This window comes from Muntiacus reevesi, chromosome X, assembly GCF_963930625.1.
Source record: "Muntiacus reevesi chromosome X, mMunRee1.1, whole genome shotgun sequence".
Lineage (NCBI taxonomy): Eukaryota > Metazoa > Chordata > Mammalia > Artiodactyla > Cervidae > Muntiacus > Muntiacus reevesi.
Genome location: NC_089271.1, coordinates 97,722,947 through 97,743,842, shown reverse-complemented (window position 1 = coordinate 97,743,842; position 20,896 = coordinate 97,722,947). Strand labels below are relative to the sequence as shown.

Genomic DNA, 20,896 nt, shown 5'->3' with positions numbered 1-20,896 from the left:
GGCTTTCTTATCTCTCCTTGCTATTCTTTGGAACTCTGCATTCAAATGGGAGTATCTTTCCTTTTCGCCTTGACTTTTTGCTTCTCTTCTTTTCACAGCTATTTGTAAGGCGTCCTCAGACAACCATTTTGCCCTTTTTCATTTCTGTTCCATGAGGATGGTCTTGATCTTTGTCTCCTGCACAACGTCACAAACTTCCATCCCTAGTTCATTAGGCACTCTGTCTATCAGATCTAGTACCTTAAATTTATTTCTCACTTCCATTGTATAGTCATAAGGGATTTGATTTAGGTCATACCTGAATGGTCTAGTGGTTTTCCCTACTTTCTTAATTTTAAGTCTGAATCTGGCAATATGGAGGTCATGATCTGAGCCACCGTCAGCTTCCGGTCTTGTTTGTGCTGACTGTGTAGAGCTTCTCCACATTTGGCTGCAAAGAATATAATCAATCTGAGTTTGGTGTTGACCATCTGGTGATGTCTATGTGTAGAGTCTTCTCTTGTGTTGTTGGAAGAGGGTGTTTGCTATGACCAGTGAATTCCCTTGGCAAAACTCTATTAGCCTTTGCCCTGCTTCATTCTGTACTCCAAGGCCAAATTTGCCTGTTACTCCAGGTGTTTCTTGACTTCCTACTTTTGCATTCCAGTCTGCTATAATGAAAAGGACAGTTTTTGGGGGTGTTAGTTTCTAAAAGGTCTTGTAGGTCTGCATAAAGCCGTTCAACTTCAGGTTCTTCAGTGTTACTGATTGGGGCATAGGCTTGGATTACCGTGACATTGAATGGTTTGCCTTGGAAACGAACATTTTTGAGATTGCATTTTGTCAATTTTGAGATTGCATCCAAGTACTGCATTTTGGACTGTCTTGTTGACCATGATGGCTACTCCATTTCTTCTAAGGGATTCCTGCCCCAGTAGTAGACTTAATGGTCATCTGAGTTAAATTCACCCATTCCAGCGCATTTTAATTTGCTGATTCCTTGAATGTCGATGTTCACTCTTGCCATCTCCTGTTTGACCACTTCCAATTTGCCTTGATTCATGGACCTAACATTCCAGGTTCCTATGCAATATTGCTCTTTACAGCATCGGACCTTGCTTCTATCACCAGTCCCATCCACAACTGGGTATTGTTTTTGCTTTGGCTCCATCCCTTCGTTCTTTCTGGAGTTATTTCTCCACTGATCCCCAGTAGCATATTGGGCACTTACCGACCTAGGGAGTTCCTCTTTCAGTATCCTCTCATTTTGCCTTTTCATACTGTTCATGGGGTTCTCAAGGCAAGAATACTGAAGTGGTTTGCCATTCCTTTCGCCAGTGGACCATATTCTGTCAGGCCTCTCCACCATGACCCATCCATCTTGGGTGGTCCCACAGGGCATGGCTTAGTTTCATTGAGTTAGACAAGACTGAGGTCCGTGTGATCAGATTGGCTAGTTTTCTCTGATTATGGTTTCAGTGTGTCTGCCCTTTGATGCCCTCTCGCAACACTTCCCGTCTTATTTGTGTTTCTCTTACCTTGGATGTGGGTCATCTCTTCACGGCCGCTCCAGCAAAGCGCAGCCGCTGCTCCTTACCTTGGTTGGGGGTGTCTCCTCATGGTTGCCCCACCTGACCTTGAACGTGGAGTATCTCCTCTCGGCCCTCCTGCGCCCGCACAGCCGCCATTCCTTGGACGTGGCATAGCTCCTCTCAGCCACCACTATGCTATCTAGGTTGGTCATAACTTTCCTTCCAAGTAGTAAGCGTCTTTTAATTTCATGGCTGTAATTCACCATCTGCAGTGATTTTTGGAGCCCCCAAAAGTAAATTCAGCCACTGTTTCACCATCTATTTGCCATGAAGTGATGGGACTGGATGCCATGATCTTAGTTTTCTGAATGTTGAGCTTTAAGCCAACTTTTCCACTCCCCTCTTTCATCTTCTACAAGAGGCTCTTCAGTTCTTCTTCACTTTCTGCCATAAGGGTGGTGTCATCTGCGTATCTGAGGTTATTGATATTTCTCCCGGCAATCTTGATCCCAACCTGTGCTTCCTGCAGCCCAGCGTTTCTCATTATGTACTCTGCATATTAGTTAAATAAGCAGGGTGACAATATACAGCCCTGACATACTCCTTTTCCTATTTTCAACCAGGCTTTTGTTCCATGTCCAGTTCTGCTGCTTCCTGACCTGCATAGAGGTTTCTCAAGAGGCAGGTCAGGGGGCCTGGTATTCGCATCTCTTTCAGAATTTTCCACAGTTTATTGTGATCCACACAGTCAAAGGCTTTGGCATAGTCAATAAAGCAGAAATAGATGTTTTTCTGGCACTCTCTTGCTTTTTTGATGATCCAGTAGATGTTGGCAATTTGATCTCTGGTTCCTCTGCCTTTTCTAAAACCAGCTTGAACATCTGGAAGTGCACAGTTCACGTATTGGTGAAGCCTGGCTTGGAGAATTTTAAGAATTACTTTACTAGCATGTGAGATGGGCTCAATAAAGGACAGAAATGGTAGGAACCTAACAGAAGCAGAAGATATAAAGAAGAGGTGGCAAGAATACACAGAAGAACTATACAAAAAAAGATCTTCATGACCTGGATAATCATGATGTTGTGATCACTCACCTAGAGCCAGACATCCTGGAATGTGAAGTCAAATGGGCCTTAGGAAGCATCACTATGAACAAAGCTAGTGGAGGTGATGGAATTCCAGTTGAGCTATTTCAACTCCTAAAAGTTGATGTTGTGAAAGTGCTGCACTCAATATTCCAGCAAATTTGGAAAACTCAGCAATGGCCACAGGACTGGAAAAGTTCAGTTTTCATTCCAATCCCAAGGAAAGGCAGTGCCAAAGAATGCTCAGAGAGTTCTACTGGACAGCATTTCAGAGGTGGGATATTCCATGGAGGGAGGACATCAATTTTATCCTATTTGAAGCGTGACCCAGAGAGTCAGTGAATTCTTGCCATTTAACATGGATCACTTTCAAGTTACCCAAATCTGGAGAAGGCTATTTTAGATAGACTTAATGTTTCATCATATCAAGTTCTTGATATGTTCTTGCTGACTCATTTGCAACATATATAAGGTCTTATTTGATCTCTAATAAACCTAGGTACAACAGTTGTGCTACATTTAGAAAACCAACAAACTTAACCTAGTTTCAATACCAGATATCAATTCAGTGCTGAATATTTCCCAGATCAACAGGTTTGACATTCATTTTGGTCAGTTTTCTAAATATTAAAAAGTATTAAATTTGTAAGTGCTGATAGTTTTGAATTAGTTGAGTCGTGTTTATTTGCAAGTTATCTCAGAAGGATTATTACCCAAAATGGCCCCATTCTGGAGAATGAACCTCAAGGTGCTGCATTCAGGAAACAAATTTGACTTCCCCATAGCCAGCACACTTACACGCAAGATAACTACAAACACACACACAAAGAATAATTCCTGCAAGGCAAAAGCAAAAATATGAAGTTAAACAATTTCTTCAACTTTTTCAAACAAATATTCCTCTTATTAAAAACAAACAATGTGAAAATGGAAAGACAGGGAGTAATGACCACATGAGTCATGGCAATTTCCCCCACAAACACAAAGCCAAAAATAACAGTGGGAGAAAGTTAAATTTACTTAGTTAACTTCATGCTTTCTCCAGGAAATATTTTTATTTTCTCAGTGTCAGAATTCTGAAAAAAGTATTTCATCAAGCCAACTTTTTTCCAACTGCATATGCAGAAAAAAACAGTTTTGAAATTTCAGACACTTCATCTTAACCAATTTTTTTCCCTCACCATAGTTTATAGAAGATAGTGGCCATGCAGTGCTAAAGAAAATCATCTTTCTCATACCCTAGGGTGACTACAGGATGGAACAGAGCTCTGATTAGCACAGAAGGTATTATCAAATACTGAACAAACAAATGTAATGCAAAACAAGCTTGAGTGACTTACCCTAGGTGATACCAAATGTGGACCATAGTTCTGGACGTGTCTCTGCTCCAAACAGCCTCCTGCGTTGGGGGGTGGAGAGCAGCTGGCTCCTGTCATGGAGAGTCCCTCCTAGTTATGCAGAGCCAAATAAACTTAGGCAGCTCTGGTAGAAACTTGGGAAGCAGCTGTCTCTGGTCAAGGTCAGTCTGCCATGGGCATAGATTTACTGCTGTGGTTGCCACAAATTGAGAAAGAAAGGGAGAGCCTCAGGAATCAAAGATTTGGACATGACTGAGCAACTTTCACTTCATGAGATTTTTATATATAGAAAATGTTGTCCTCAGCTAATAGCGGTTTTTCTTTTCTAATAATGAATATTTTTTATTTCTTTTTCTTACCATGAGACAAATATTATTATCTGTCTTAGAAAGGCTTTCTGCTTAGCTCATTAGCTTCTGACTGCAATGTGACACACTCAGTCCTCCATCTCTTCTTTCTCATTGCAGTCTTGGCTCCTTAAGTCTCTAATTTTGTCTCTCTGGACCTGTGAGACCACTGAAAGCTGCGTTGGTTTTCTGGTGCCCAGATATCGCCATCTACCTGGATGAAGCGTGGATTCTCATCCTCCTTCACTGTGCCCTAGAATTGGAAAATTTCTCCAGAGGAAAAGAAGCTGCAATATGTCAGTGTATCTTTCCATGTTTCTCCTTTCTCCAGCATGTTGGCTCCTTAAGTCCCGATCACTTCAGCAGTTCTCCAATGGCTTTAAACTTTTTTTGGTCATATTTTAAATAATTGTTTTTGCTATTTAGTAATCTGTTATTGTTGTTAAATATTGCATATATACAAAGGAAATATGTTCATGTATATTAACAGTCCAAGGAACAGTAGAAAATCCCATAAATCTATATCAGAGAAGAACAAGTCTGACTCCCTATTGAATCTCTTCCTTTAGCTCTAATCTCTGTGCTCTGTCACCTGTGCTTAGTCATGCTGGCTCTGCACCTTCATCTCTTCAATCAGTAAGAGAACATTGCCTATAGCCTAAAATATATAATAGATTTTTCTCAAGTCTCTGACTCCCAGGCTGTAACCTTAAAAGTCACAACACTTTTCATTCATCCAGAGATAAAAAGTTGCAGAACAGAAAGTAACATTTGTCTTATTGAAGGTTAACAGGAATTTCATGATGTGACCTACCTAGACACCTGCAAGAACAAGGAATTATCACATTTCTTCCAGGGTCTGTCTGGTACCAAGAGATCTGCAACAACCAGCCACACTCTCCCTTTTTACTATAAAAGAAGCCTGAATTCTAACTCGGGAAAAATGGTTCTTTGGGATACGAATGATCCATTTTTCTCATCTACTGACTTTCTGAATAAAGTCACTATTGCTTGCCCCAACACTTTGTCTCTCTATGTATTTGGCCTGTCATGTGCTTAGCCGTATGAGCTTGGTGTGTTTGCATGCATACTAGGTAGCTTCAGCTGTGTCCGACTTTTTGCAACGCTATGGATTCTGGTCCGCCAGGCTCCTCTGTCCGTGGGATTCTCCAGGCAAGGATACCGGAGTGGGTTGCCATGCCCTCCTCCAGGAGATCTTCTCAACCCAGGGATTCAACCCACGTCTCTTACATCTCCTGCATGGGCAGGCGAATTCTTCACCACCTGCGCCACCTGAAGAGCTTGGACCTGGTAACAAATCCTCCATGCAGATGAGTTTTAGGTACCCTTCTCATTTATAGTTATTCCTAGTCCACCCTCATGTCATTGTCCTACATTATATATATTTTTAATTCCTTTAAAATGAGATGTAATTGACATATATCATCATGTAAGTTTAAGATGTACAATGTATTGACTTTATACATTTATATGTTGTAATGTGTTACAGCCTTAAGGTTAGCTAACACATCTGTCAAATCACATAACTATCATTTATGTTTTTGTGGTGGGCATACATCATGTTTTAATGGGATTTTCCTGTTGTTCTCAGACAAATTTGTCTGCCGAAAACTACCCTGAAAACTGAAAAACATTTTTAATCACAATAAATGGCATTTGCTGAATTGTGATAATGCTCAATGAACCAGGCAAGCACTATATTATTTGATTTTCAGAGTAAGGGAAATGATTATTTCCATTATTTCCCTTGTTTATACCAACGAGTAAATAGAAATCTATAAAGTTTAACTTAACTGGGTAAGAACACAAAAGTGAGGAAGCTGGAATTCCCAGTCAGGCCTTTTCCGCTCCAATGCATGTGTTTGAAACACACACACACACACACACACACACACACACACACTATATCTGTATCTATAGCTATATCTGTATCTATATCTGTATCTCTGAATTGTTCAGTGCAGGCATGTAGGCTGAAGGCTCAGGGAAAAGTTAATTTTACAGCTTGAGTCCAAAGTCAGTCTGGAGGCAGAATTTCTTCCTCTTTGAGGGACCTCAGTCTTTTTCTCTTAAAGCCTTCAACTGTATGGATGCAGCCAACATAGATTATGGAGAATAATCTTTTTAGAGTCCACTAATTTAAATGTGAATCACATCTAAAATGAACTTCACAGCAACATCTAGAGACATGTTTAATCAAGCAACTGGGCAGTATAGCCTAGCCAAGTTGACACATAAAAACAGCTACCATGCTCCCTGACTATATTTTCTTTGTAAAGAGTTCAAACAATGGGAAGAATAGAGAAGAAAGAGTGTCACACTCTCAACTCTGTCCCCTTCCCTTCACAGAGATGAACACTGTCAAACTCTCAGTGAACACCCTTCCAATGTTATTCCTTTAACATTCATATATGTAAATATATACATATACAATGTGCTTTGCTTTATTCAAATGGGATAATTCTATAGGTATTGTTTGTGTCTGGTTTTCCCTCTTGAATGGTAAGTCACATATATTTATCCTTTTATTTACTTGGACAAACATTTATCCAATAATTATAATATTAAATGATACAATTGAGTAAAAACAAAAGTCCATATTTTACCCCCTTCCTGAACCTCACTTTCATCTTCAACAGTAAATACTGTCATCTTTTAAGAAAGCTGACCACTTAATTACATGCCTGGCGTGTACCCAGATTCTAGAATCTCCAGAGAGTATTTATTGGGCACCCCAACCCTGGTCTGAGGCCCTTCTGCCCTGAGGATTCACTGCTGGGGTAGAGAATGCTCCTGAGATTGACTGGCTCCATGACTAGCCAGAGTTCCCATGAGGCACGTGCAGCCCCACTGCCCCCATCAACTGATGGGGAGCCCTCAGCAGGGGACCCCCGTGATTCCCCTCGGGTCCAAATGTGGATTCAGGGGAGGCTTTGCAGAAGCAGGGTGACCAACCTGAGAGCCCAGATCCAGGGCTCTGTGACAAACCACCTCCAGAGGGCCCAAACCCAGAAATGCCCAATGAGGAAGAGAACAACACCATCCTCAGACTCTCCTTCCCCAAGAAGCTCTGGGTGATCGTGGAGGATGTGGCCTTCACCTCTGTGCACTGGAATGACGAGGGAGACACAGTGTCATCAATGCAGATTTCTTCCAGACAGAGGCAGATCTCCCCCAGTACAGATGTGTGGACAAGATCTTCGAGACAGACAGTGTCAAGAGTTTCATCTGTGAACTGAAGCTGTACGGGTTCAATAAAATCCACCCTTCAGGTCACTATGCAGGGAAGAAGAGGATGATGCTAACATAGAAAGCCCTTGTGGGGAAACTAGACTAGATGTGCCAAATACTGGACGGGTTTCATTTCCCGGGATAACATTTTTCTCATGAGAGAGTAGTTAAGGAAAGAGGAGAAAGCAGTCTGTCATGTTCCACCACCCCCTTAGACAGGACCCACAGGGGTGACTCCAGACCCTGAGGGGCCACTTGATGTCAGGGAGCACCAGTAACACCTCAAGAGAGGCCAGCCCAGGGGGAGCTGTAGGGATCAATATGCTAGGGCCTCACAACCTGCCAAGAATGAAGAGACCTTGTCTCCATACTTAGGCATGGCCGGGATGGTGGTGGGAAGGCAGGTGGCGAGGAACAGCTCTTCTCCCTCACGGTGGCTAAAGTGATTCATGTCCTTTCAGATCTATCACAATTCCAATTTTCAGAGAGACAAGCCTCTCCTCCTGCAGAACATCTGGAGGAAAGGCAACCCCATAACAACTGCTCAGCCTGCCACCAGCACAACAACCATTCCAAAGAGAAAGAAGCAAGCGGTGGAAATCAGACATTCTCCTTGACTCCACCACAACCAGTGCACCCAAGAAGTGGGCAGGAAAGTCCAGAAGGGAATCCCAACTGCTTGCAGAAGCCCCAGCCGGTGTTCACTTGTGTTCTCTGGCCTTTGCTCTATGGGCAGTGTAGACAGGCAGGGTGGAGGAAACCATCTCCCCAGTGAGCACGGTAGCCTCAGTGGGAGGGCATGTCCAGCAATGCAATATCTATACCCCTGGCTACTGCTGTGCCAGGGTCCAGCCCCAGCAGGATCCAGGGGAACCCTTAGGATGAACGGCATCGGCGAATGAGAGAGAGAGTGAGACAAAGCTCGGGGCTAAGTCTGAAGTTTATTTTTGCATGGCTCCTTTATACCCTTAACAACATCTTTGGGGGAAGTGCATATTGCTTACACACAGGTCATCTCAAAACACTACAGCAACTTGACCTTCAACAGAAACTGGATGTCACCCACATACTTTTTCATTCACAAGTCTTTCTTATCATTTGGTCTTCAGGCCTGCTAACATTTTATGGCTTGCACCTGGTGTGACTTAAGCAACTTCAGTAGCCGACCCTGTTTTTCTTATAACTAATCTATTTTCTTTCTAATAAGCTCATCTCTATGGGAACTAGACAGGATTACATTTTTACAGAACAGGAATGTGAAGGACTGCAGAAACAGCAGATATGGTACAAAGCAGGCTCTTAGTCTAAAAGTTAACTACCTGCAAGAAGTCGCCAGCTAATCTCCATCTAAAGTATTTTCTATTAGGCACATTTGTGGCTATCATATTTGTGGAGCTTTTCTCACCCCGTGAAGGGGCCTATGCTTAATAGTTTCTTTTGTTAGTGTACTGTGTTTAGGATGTTTAGAACAATCAAGAGCATTTTTTGCAATGAGAGCACATATTTATCACACAAGCCAGAATGCCAGCAAAAGGGTTTGAATTTAAGCATTTCCTTCATCCCTGGCCCCTTCATAGGGTACCAGCATCCAGGAGATTTATTAATTAGGGTTTTAAGTTGGTCCTCATTCAGTGAAAGAGGAGCAGGAGAGCTCTCAGCAGGCAACACAAGAATCCGCAGCAGGGTAAACAAGAACAGCAGCACAACAGCAGAAAAGGGAGGAGGATACAGGGTGGGGTAGAGGCCGAAACAAACCTGGAGGGTCCCTTATCCTAGATGGCCTTGCCTGTCAGGTTTTTTCCTGGTGACTCCATCATGGATGGGGTCCCGGACGGTCTTGCCTGCCCGGTATTTTCTTCATAACCTCGTCACGGGCGGTACCTCCTGTAACGGCTCCCAGCACTGCTGGAAGGAACAGCTCAAGGGAACTGCCTGGGAACCCCCTGGAGTACCCAGATTATGATTCAGTGATGGATGTGTACAAGACCTGTTACTCCATCCTGATGGCGGCCCTTTCAGTCATGGCCCCAGATGATGCCCCTGAGTCAGAGGAGGAGCAGGGTGAAATCTCAGATTACAAGTGTGCCCTCTGTGAGCATTTCAAGGACAAGCCCAATCCCTGAACTGCCAGATCCCTAGGGACCGTGAAAAGCACTCTCTTGTAACCAAAAATCTATTTCTGGCTCTAATAAAGTAAAGCAAAACTCCACAGGATTAAATAAAGAATCAAACGAGAACTGCGACTCTGTTCTTTCTCTATGTCCATGCTATTCACGTGGCACTGGGTGAGCCAGATGAGGCTGGAAGCCCACGCCCTAGGCAACCTTCGGTCCAGTCCCCATGGTCCCTTTTCATTTGAAGCAGCAGCATTTCACATGGTTGGCCAACGGTCTGACACATGAGCCAAGTGTTGAGGCGAGCCCGGGATGGACAGGTCCCTGGGCCTTGCCTGCTGCTCAGCAGACAGCCCAATCGGGTTCCTGACCTTGGGTTTGCCATCTTCCGTGAAGCAGAAGGGGCTCCTCAAGGGTCCCCTAACAATGCCACAATTTTTTGATCAGCAGCTGAGTGTCTCCAGCTCCCAAACCAGGGTGCTCCCCAAGAGCCTGACTGGAAAGAAGGGTCACCCCACCCACCAAGGGCCTTGAAATCCCATGACCCCAAACCCAAAGACAAGTACATGGTTCTACAAGGTGAACAACATCCTTTGTCTCTCTGCCCTCACAGCTGTATTAGGAGTCTGTTGTTGGATGTGTAGCATCCTGCCAGGCACTGCATCCTACATACATGCCTTGTGAACCAAGGGACACTTTACAGTAGGACAAGGGTCACGTGTAAGGACACACCACGGCCTGTTTCTGGGCCTGGTGGGCCTCTCTGCCTGCCGATGCTTTGCCCAGCCCCCAGCCTTCCCCATCACCCCCCTGGAGACTGTTCCAACATCGGGGAGTTTGGACCAGGGCAGAGAGGGAAAAACACTAACTGGTTTCCTAACAATACATTTCTCTCAACCACCCAGACCCAGCAGGGCCCAAACGACTGGCAACACCATCTTTTCATAAAGGACAAAGTCCCAGAGACTCTCACTGAGTCCAGAGCAGCACCGCATGAGGGGAGTCCGGCCCCTGGCCCCACACCAAGTGGGCGGGGCCCATTCAGACTGAACCAGATGGGCACGTCCAGGGCACAGCGGTGACTGGATGGCGTCACCAAGAGCTGGTTTCTCAGTCACTTTCCTCTCGAGAGCCCAGTTTGGACAGGCCTCCTGCCCAAAGGGGAATCATGTGTTCAGGGATGTCCACCTGTAAGATGTCCTTCCCACCCCTCTCCGGGACAGGATTTAGCAGCCAGCGGTGATTGGTGAGAACAGTCAGGTACTTCTGTTCCACGTCCGGTAACAGGGCCTGATCTCCAGCTCCTCCACCTGGTTGTGTTCTAAGTTTTCTGGGCACAGCAAAGTGTCCCCAATGTCCATGAGACCTGTGTGCAAAGACAGGACACAGAAGGAGAACAAAGTGATTAAAAGTCACACCTGCGATGAACATTGGGGTGCACGTGTCTCTTTCTGATCTGGTTTCCTTGGTGTGTATGCCCAGAAGTGGGCACTGTTTATAATAGCCAGGGCATGGAAGCAACCTAGATGCCCATCAGCAGATGAATGGATAAGGAAGCTGTGGTACATATACACCATGGAATATTACTCAGCCATTAAAAAGAATTCATTTGAATCAGTTCTAATGAGATGGATGAAATTGGATCCCATTATACAGAGTGAAGTAAACCAGAAAGATAAAGACCAATACAGTATACTAACGCATATATATGAAATTTAGAAAGATGGCAATGATAGCTCTATATGCAAAACAGAAAAAGAGACACAGAAGTACAGAACAGACTTTTGGACTCTGTGGGAGAAGGCAAGGGTTGGATGTTTAGAGAGAACAGCATCAAAACATGTATATTATCAAGGGTGAAACAGATCACCAGCCCAGGTTGGATGCATGAGAGAAGCACTCGGGGCTGGTGCACTGGGAAGACCCAGAGGGATCGGGTGGAGAGGGAGGTGGGAGGGCGGATTGGGATGGGGAATACATGTAAATCCATGGCTGATTCATGTCAATGTATGGCAAAAACCACTACAATATTGTAAAGTAATTAGACTCCAACTAATAAAAATAAATGGGAAAAAAAATAAAATAAAAAAATAAATAAAAGTCACACCTGCTAGAGACTAAGACTTATCATGGCGGGGAACTGTGGTGAACTGAATTCTCTGGCTGAGTATTTAAAACAGGCTCATCTCAGCAAAGGGAATTTGGGGTGAGGCCAAGCGAGGGAGGGAGCAAAAAAAAAAAAAAAAAGAGGTCTGGTGTGCCAGGAACCCACCAGCCCACAGGCAGCTCTCAGTCTCCCCACTGCAGGACACAGGGACAGAGCATGAGGGTCCCACCGGGGAGCCTGCAGGCATCAGGTCCCCAAGTGATTCACCAGCAGACAGGTGTTGCTGTGGGGCCTCACCCCTGGGGAGTCAGGGGACTTGCTTAGGCCCAGCTACAAGCAGTCGGGGTATGGAACCCAGGCTGGGCGCATTCCTGCCTCTCATGGTCTCTGCTGGGCACACACACACACGTGAGTACACAAACACCCACATGTTCACACAGAGACAAGTGCCACGTGCAGAGGTGGATGTGCCTCTGCCTCATAGCACAAAAGGGGATGGAGGCCCCGAGTGGTGGTCAGGCATCGCGGGCCACTGTCTCCCAGCCCAGGGACACTCACTGTCCCTCTGAAGAACCCTCAGCTCCCCCCCTCCTCCCACCAACTGGTTCAACAGGAAACAAATGAACATAACCAGGCTGAGATCCAGGGCAGTACTGGGTGCCATGTGGGCAACGCAGGGCAGGGCATCACTTGCCCATGATCATTCCATGGCCGAAATGTTAGTGACCCACAGCAAGGCCTGGATCTGGGCAGAGCTCATCCCCAGCCTCGGCTGTATCAACTCCTGCCCGGCTGCATCCTCCCAGTCCTGGTGCACAATGTGGACAGCTAGGGTACAGTGCTGGGTCCACACAGCACGGGCCGCCACTGCATCTCCATGGTCTTGACACCATTTAAGATGAAACCCGTGTAAGGCTGTCGGTCAGAAAGACAGCTGAACCTCATCTCCCAGGGCTCCCAGGGCCTCATGTGGCTGCAGAAACACAGAACCACAAAGGTCAGGAGCCTGACACAGAGCCGTCCAAGCTCACAGCCCTGGGACGGACCTCAGCCCAATATGTTTGAGCATCCTGCAAGTCGCTGACACAGAGTGGGTGTGTCACACAAGGCTGGCTCCTTCTGTCCATCTCCATGCCGTCTGCTTGCAGATAAAGGAAAGGTCTTCACAGAGCTGATGGATGTCAAGTGAGCTCATTAGGATTGACCCTCCTCTAACAGGATGGCTGGCCCCATACGAAGGACACATTTAGAGACAGGCACATAGGAGAATTGGGGTGAAAAGGAAGGCAGAGCTCTCTGAGCCGAGACAAGCCCACCATGGCCAGCAATGCCCTGGAAGTGAGGGAGTAGGGATGGAAAAGACTCTCCACACAGCCCTCAGGAGAGTCAGCATCAGCTGACACCTCAACCTCAGCTGCCGGTCTCCTGAACCAATATGGTTTGTAGTTTGAGCCACCCTGCCAGTGTGGCCCTGACAGAAAAACCGTTCTCCAAAGACAACATAGATGGCAAACAGGCACTTGAAAAGATGTTCAACATTCCTAATTATTAGACAAATTCAAATCAAAATTCCAATGAAGTATCACTTTACCCTGGTCAGAATGGTCATCATCAATAAAACCTATGAAGAACAAATGCTGGAGAGGGTGGATAGCAAATGGAACCCTGGTACACTGTTGGTGGAAATGTAAAATGGTACAGTCAATATGAAGAACAGTATGGAGGATCATTCAACAACTACAAACACAACTATCATATGATCCAGCAATCCCACTCCTGAATATATACCTGGAAAAGACAAAACTCTAATATGAAAAGATACATGCACCCCAGTGTTCATTGCAACACTATCTACAACAGACAAGATATGGAAGCAACCTAAATGTCCATCAATGGATGATTGGATAAAGAAGATGTGGTACACACACACACACACACACACACACACACACACACACACAACTCAGAAATGAAAAATAATGAAGTAATACCATCTGTGGTGATATGGATGGACCTAGAGATTATTATATTAAGCAAAATAAGTCAGTTAGAGAAAGACAAATATTCTATGGTATCTAAAAAGATGATAAAAATGAAATTATTTACAGAGAAGATACAGACTCAGAGAACAACTTATGGTTACCAAAGGGGAAAAGCAGGGTAAGGGATAAATTAAGAGTTTGGGATTAACAGATACACACTACCATGTATAAAATAGTACTACTGTGGTGCTGCAGAAGACTCTTGAGAGTCTGTTGGACAGCAAGGAGACCAAGTCAGTCAAGCCTAAAGGAAGTGAACCCTGAATATCCATTGGAAGGACTGATGCTAAAGCTCCAATACTTTGGTCACCTGATGGGAAGAGCTGACACACCTGGCCTCCGTCCTCTCCCCACCTGAGTCCCTGCTCCTCACACCAGGTCCCCAGTCTCTCACAGACCCGGATGTCAGGAAGTCAGCACAGGTGTTGTGTGCTCTTCTCACCCCAGGAGCTCCTAGGGTTGACACAGGGGCGGGGATCTGTGGGGTTCTGTCAGTCTTCCCTCGGGGTCCTGTCAGTCGCCCTCAGGGACCTCACCTTTACTTTGGGTAGGACTTCAGATTCTCTCCCCTCCCCTACTAAGGCCCCAGCCCTTACATCATGACCCCAGTCTCTCTGAGACCCAGATGTCAGGAAGTCAGCCCCCTATACCAAGACCCAGTCTCTCTGACACCCGGATGTCAGGCAATGCAGCATGTGTCCGTTTGCCCTATGTCCTCCCAGAGCCCACTCTGCTCTGAGATCCAGGGTCCCCTCAGTCCTCCCTCAGTGTCTTCGCCCTGACTCTCAAAAGAACTAAGATCTTCCCCTCTGTCCACCTGAGGCCCTGCCCCTTCTAACAGTTGTCTAATGTCTCTGAGACACAGATGCGGAAGTCAGAATAGGCTGCCAAGTGCTCACCCCACCACCAGGGTCACCCAGGGCTGACAGAAGGGCCACAGATTAGTGGGGTTACCTTATATCATCCCTCAGGGACCTCATCATTAACCCTGGCAGACCTGGGGATGCCCTTTGTATTGACCAGAGGCAGGACCCTCACATCAAGGCTCAGGGAGCACAGAGGGTGGATGAGCACATGCTGCATTTCCTGACATCGTGGGTCTCAGAGAACCTGGGGACCCGGGTTAGTGGGCCTGGCCTCAGGTGAGCAGAGGGAAGAAGCCCAGCTCCTCCAAGTTTCTACTTGAGGTCCCTGAGGGAGGACTGAGGGGACCCTGGACCACAATCAGAGGAGAACTCAGAGAAGCCTGTAGCTGTTGTTGGTCCTTGGCAGCCCTGGGGTAAGATGAGCCCAACATGCCTGGTCTCACTTCCTGACATGGTGTCTCAGACTGGGGACCTTGCATATGGGTGGGGCCTCAGATGGGCCGATTCCCAGGTGCTGCAGGTGTCAGGTTGAGTACCCTGACAAGGGACTAGAGGACCCTGGACACCAGTCAGAGGAGACCTCAGAGAAGCTCTTCTCTGTTGTCAGTCCAGGGAGACCATGGGGGTAGGATGAGGGCAACAGGCAGGTGCTGACTTCCTGACATTCGGGTCTTGGAGAGACTGGGGCCCTGGTATAAGGGGCAGGGCTTCAGGTGGGAAGAGCCGAGAATCCCATGTTCTGCCCAGAGGCAAGGTTAGGTGTCTGAAGGAGGGCTGAGGGGGCCCTGTGTGAGGACTGACGGAACCCCACAGATTCCTGTCTCTGTAGTCGTACCTGGGAGACCTTGGGGGTGACAAGAGCACACTAGGCCTGTCTGCCTTCCTCACATGTGGGTCTCAGAACGACTGGGTACCTTGTGAAGGAAGCTGGGTCTCAAAATGGTGGACAGTACAATTCCTGGTCCTGCCTAGAGTCCAGGCTCCATGCAAGGAAGGACTGAAGCAGTCAGACCCCAGATTGGAGGCAGCGATCCTGACCGTTGTGGGAACTCTTGGAGGCTATGAACGGGGTGAGCAGGGTGAGCCGTTTATTGATTGCTGGCTTAGGGACCTTGAAAGGTGAGGTTTTCTGGGCAGAGTGCAGAGGCTATAGGTCGGCACAAGCTGGACTCCCCAACCCCGACGGAGGACTGAGCAGACTCCTGCCACTGTGGTCAGTTCTGGGAGGCCAGGCAAGACATGAGGAGGAGCTGAGGATCGAGCATCTCACAAGCCTAAAACCTGCGAGAGGCCCTGGGTGAGTACAGCTGCATGTGGTGCCCCTCAGCCCTTTCTGTTCAGACTTGGGCCTTTTTGGACTTTCACTGCAGGCCCCCAAAGGTGAGGGACCAGGCCAGCCAGAGGAAAGGTGAACACTACAAGGGAACCCCGATGTGACCTGCCACCACACAATGGGGGGACCTCACAGAGTCCACCCCTCTTACTATCTCAGAAGGCCCATGGCTGTGCCACAGGATACCATCGAGGTGTCCCCTCCACTTCTCCCACAGGAGCTCCAGGAACCAGCAGGGGAAAGCAGAGGTCTGAGGCCCATGTCCTGAGGTCAGAGAGCAGAAGAGGTCCAGGTAGTGCCTGGAGTCAAGGTGAGGATGGTGCCCTGAGTGTGCACCAGGGGCTCCCCATCCCAGAACAGAGGGGACCATGCAAGGCCCTAATCCCTGCACCTTGTAAGTGCCAGAAAACTCGGGCTATGCTGTCTGCATCCTGGGGAGTCACTTCACTTCATCCTTCAGGTAGCCAGGGGATCCTCCCCTGTGAGATCTGAGTGAACTCCTCAAGGGGAGACCAGTAAGTGGCCTGAGTCAGACTGCCCAGCATGCGGTTCTCAGTCGAGGCCGGTCCCGCCACTTCCTCCCCCAATCCCCTGGGTCCTCATCTGTCCCCCTGCCTCACTATTGTTTGTTCTTTGATTCCAGTCGTGCTTGTTGCTGAGATGAGTGAGCGGAGCAAGCCCAAGGAAGGCCTTCAGGGCTCAGGCAATGCCCAGGGCGTGGTGGAAGTGCAGCACTTGGGGGCTGAGGCAGGGGAGGCTGCATCCCCATTGGCCTACTCCCCCACAGAGTCCTCCTCGGCCACTGGAGAGGCCTTGCCTCAGGAAACTCTGAATGAGATGGTGGCTAACCTGATGAAGTTCCTGCTCCTCAAGTATCAGGCCAAGGAGCTGACCTCACAGGCAGAAATGCTGAAGGTCTTCAGGGATAACCAGGAGCACTTCCCGGTGGGCTTCAGCCAAGCCTCGTAGTGCCTCCAGCTGATCTGTGGCATGGAGGTGAAGGAGACGGGCTCCAGGGAGCACATCTACGTCATGGTCCCGACTGCCATTCAGTGCTGAGTGTTGGGCAGAGCCTGCCTAAGGCTGGCCTCCTGATGCTGGTCCTTGACCCAATCATGCATAATGGAAACTGTGCCCCTAAGGAGGAGGTCTGGGGAGCACTCAGCAGGATGGGGGTGTGTGTCGGGAGTGAGCACTGCATCTTTAGGTAGCTCAGGGAGCTGCTGACCCACGTGCAGGTACAGGAGGGGTCCCTGACAGCCACCCTGCCTGCTACAAGTTCCTGTAGGGTCTCTGGGCCTCTGCAGAGACTAGCAAGTGGCAAGTCTTGCGTTTCTGCTCACAGTCAAGTGAAGGAGTTTGAGGTCCTTCACATTGCAGTCTGCAGAGGCTGTGAGGGAGGAGGATGAGGTGGCCTGAAGAAGAGCAGCAGCCAGGCTGATCCTTCCCTCTGTGATTAAAGAGGGAGCGGTCAGCCTTCTCAGAAGTGAGGGCCCTGGCCAGTTGGAGAAACTGGTGTGTCACATTTTTGGGTTCCTGTTGTCTTCGATGACATGGAGGTTCATCTCTGTTTTCCTTAGAAAATTTTCAAACTGTGATTGTTTTTATAGAAGATGAAATAAACTTCAGTTTCTTAGTTTTGTGAATGATGTTGATCACAATGTGTTTGTGCTTACCCAGTTCAAGAACAAGAGTTCTGCTGTTTTGTAAAAGAGATTGGGAACACTTCCACTGTGCTTTGTGGTCCTGAACAGGACACAATGAAAGTGGAATTAGAACTGTTTTGGAAAAGTGAGCTTACTTAGCAGTAATATTGATGGGGGAAGAATTAGATGATAAAAGCAATTGTAGTGAATCCATGCTTTTGCCCTTCTTGTGTGCCATTCTCAAAAACTAAATTATCTCTATTTATTTGGATTTGCCTGGGTTATTTAAGGAAGTAGCATACAATTAATCTGAGCTCCCTGCTGACTGGCACATTTATTCTGAAGACCTTTATGGAGCCTCTTCCCTATGAAAGGCCATGTTAGCAGTGGGGACAGCAGGAGAAGCAGGACACCCCCACACCTCAAGTGATATAGGAGTCACACTCACACGAGGAAGGTGGAGAGACATCACCTAGGCCCACTGAACAAGGCTACACAGGGCAGGGTGGTGGGGCTCCAGGAGGAGCACTCAAGGGTCATTGCCTGAGCCAAGGCTGTTTGGGGCTTTGGGAAGCTGGGTTGCTTCTGTGGGAGGCTGGGTGGTGACATCCCTCCGACCTGCAGACAGTGTCTTGGGGGTGACGGGAAAGTCTGAAATGGATCATTGCTGTGATGTGTCCTTTTGCAACTTGGATAAGAGAGATATCTTTCTGGGTCAGGACAGAAGGGGCTGTAATTCTTGTCACTTTGCTCTTGGCCACAGGGGCAAAGGAGGGATTTTCTACCCAATATCTGCCAGGAATCCTTCAGAACTTTGGTTGCAACCCCTTGAAATGTTTCCCAAAATATCCATGGAACTACTCTCTTTCCTGGTCCTGGGGATCCAGAACCCAAGGTATTAATTAGCTTTAAATTATCTTGATTGTAGTTGGCCATTTTAAACAAGGATTCGACCTTTGTTGGAGCTGCAATGAAGGAAGGTAATGTTTGGATGGAAGATCAGCTGGGACAGAGGCAAGGAGTGCTTCTTGCTTCTGTTACTTGTAGCAGCTTGTGTCCTGCTGGAACACTCCTCCACATCCAAATGTCACAGTTCCTCTAACTGGAACTGGGGCTTGCCAGGTAGGTCAAAAGATGAAGAATCTGCATTGTGGGAGACCTGGGATCAATCCCTGAGTCAAGAGATCGCCTGGAGAAGGTCATGGCAACCCACTCCAGTATTCTTAACTCGAGAATTCCATGGACAGAGGAGACTGGCGAGCTGCAGTCCATGGAGTCTCAAAGAGTCGAACAAGACTGAGTAACTAACACTATGGTCCACTACTGTCTAGGTAGAAAAGCTTCTTAGTACATTTATGAAGCATCTTACTTGGTATATTAGCTCTTCCACATCCTATTGAGGTGCAAATTCTCTGACCCGCCCTGGACAACAATGCAGGCAACCCACTCCAGTGGACAGTGGAAGAGTGTCTGGGGGAAACAGTGTGAGAAATTCCTGCCCCGCCATCACAGGGCCAACAGTTGCCAGGCCTTGCGAGCTCTGTGTCATCCCTCAGGCGCATCCTGCAGCCCAATACATGGGGCTCCTCACACCAGCTCGCCTCCCAGATGAAGAACTGAGGCCACGGGGCTTGGGCATCTTCCCAAGACCACGTGCTAGTGAGGGCTGAGGTGGGCTCAGAGTCCTGGTCTCAATTCCTCTAGAGACCCTGCCCTTCCTGCCCACCCCATGCCATGGCCCGACCTTCCTACTTCTCACACCTTCCTCTTCTCAGTGCTACACGATACCTCTGAGGTGACAAAATGCAGGCCTGTGAAAGGAAGGGGACAAGGAGAATCAGAAGCACTGTGGGGCTGCTCTGTGCTTTGCTAAGAACTGGCTCTGCCGGGGGCCAGTGTCTCTGTCCAGTGCCAGTGCCTTCTGTGTGAGGGCGGTGCCCTGTCCCTGCTGCTGCCATGGGCCTCCTGCCCAATGGAACCTGCCAGGCTGACCAGCTCCTCACTGAGCAGGAGGGAGGGAGAGCCTGACTGTATGGTTCCAGTGCCCACTGGGATAAGGCCCTACAGGAGCCTCGTCTGATATGGGAGGGAAGGTAACACGGGTGGACCCCCAAGGCTCCAGGGCTCCCAAGCTGCAAAAAGGGAGGGGAGCAGCTGGAGGGCCTCTGGGCCGGGGACACCAGGGTGGGTACTCCAAGCACAGGGGCAGGAGAACAAGGCTGAGAAAGGCAGGCCTTGGACATCATGATGGCTTGTGTGTGTCCTGAGCCACAGCTGACAAAGACCCCTCAGCTCCCTGGCCCCATCCTGCCCATGCTCTGCAGATCCCCCATCTCAGTCCGATGCTGCTGAGGGCACATCCATGCTAACAAATCTGTCCTCGGTCCTGGGGTGCCCTGGACCTCAGACGGCCCTGCCAGGTGTCTTCCCCATGCCTTATGGAAGCCACCTTCCTCCCAACCCTCCCCACTGCCTCCACTCTCAGCAGATGCCCCATCCCCTGCCCAGGGCCTAGAGAAAGAACAAAGGAGAGGAGGAACTATTGGGACAGGCATGCTCTGTGTCCTTGCCAGGGCCTGGGATGGCACCATGCAGGGATCAGAGAATTCAAACCTCACATAATCTGCTAGGTTACTGTCACCTCGTTCCATGGCTGAGCAGATGCTGAGAGATAGAGAGATAGCATATGACAGCACGGGACCTGACCACACACACCTCCATCCTCACTTCTTTCCTTGTACCTGGAGGAGGGGTCCCTGTTCATTGGAGCAGGGTGATCGCAGAGCAGCACAGGCAGTTCAGGTGGAGGGCCTGGACCTCAGCAGGGTCTCAGCACCTCGCAGGGAGCCTCCGTTTCCATATGGCGGTCAGGATGGGAAAACGGTCCCAGAGGAACCCAGCCCAGAGACTCCCGGGCCTTTCCTTCCCCAAGCACAGCAGAGCCACTGTTCTCATAGGCTCACGAGGCCCCACGTGATCTGGCTCCTACCCTGGTGCCCTGCTCTCCTCGCCCCTGGATTCACACCTGGTAGCCATGAAGGCCATCCTTCCATCCTTGGAACACTCCAGTCTGTTCCTACCTCAGAGCCTTTGTAGGGTGTGAGGAATCATATCGTGTCCCCTCAGAGTCAGGTGCTGGAGTGTCAGTCCCAACTGCCTCGTCATGACCTTACAAAGAATAGGTCTTCACAGCGCTGATTGGGGTCAAGTGAGCTCATTAGGATGGACCGTCCTC

General features: G+C 48.2%; 1 pseudogene; it reads left to right on the top strand.

Moving 5' to 3' along the window:
• Positions 1-7,133: 7,133 nt before the first annotated feature.
• Positions 7,134-9,676, top strand: LOC136154056 (heat shock transcription factor, X-linked member 3-like; annotated as a pseudogene).
• Positions 9,677-20,896: the final 11,220 nt, after the last annotated feature.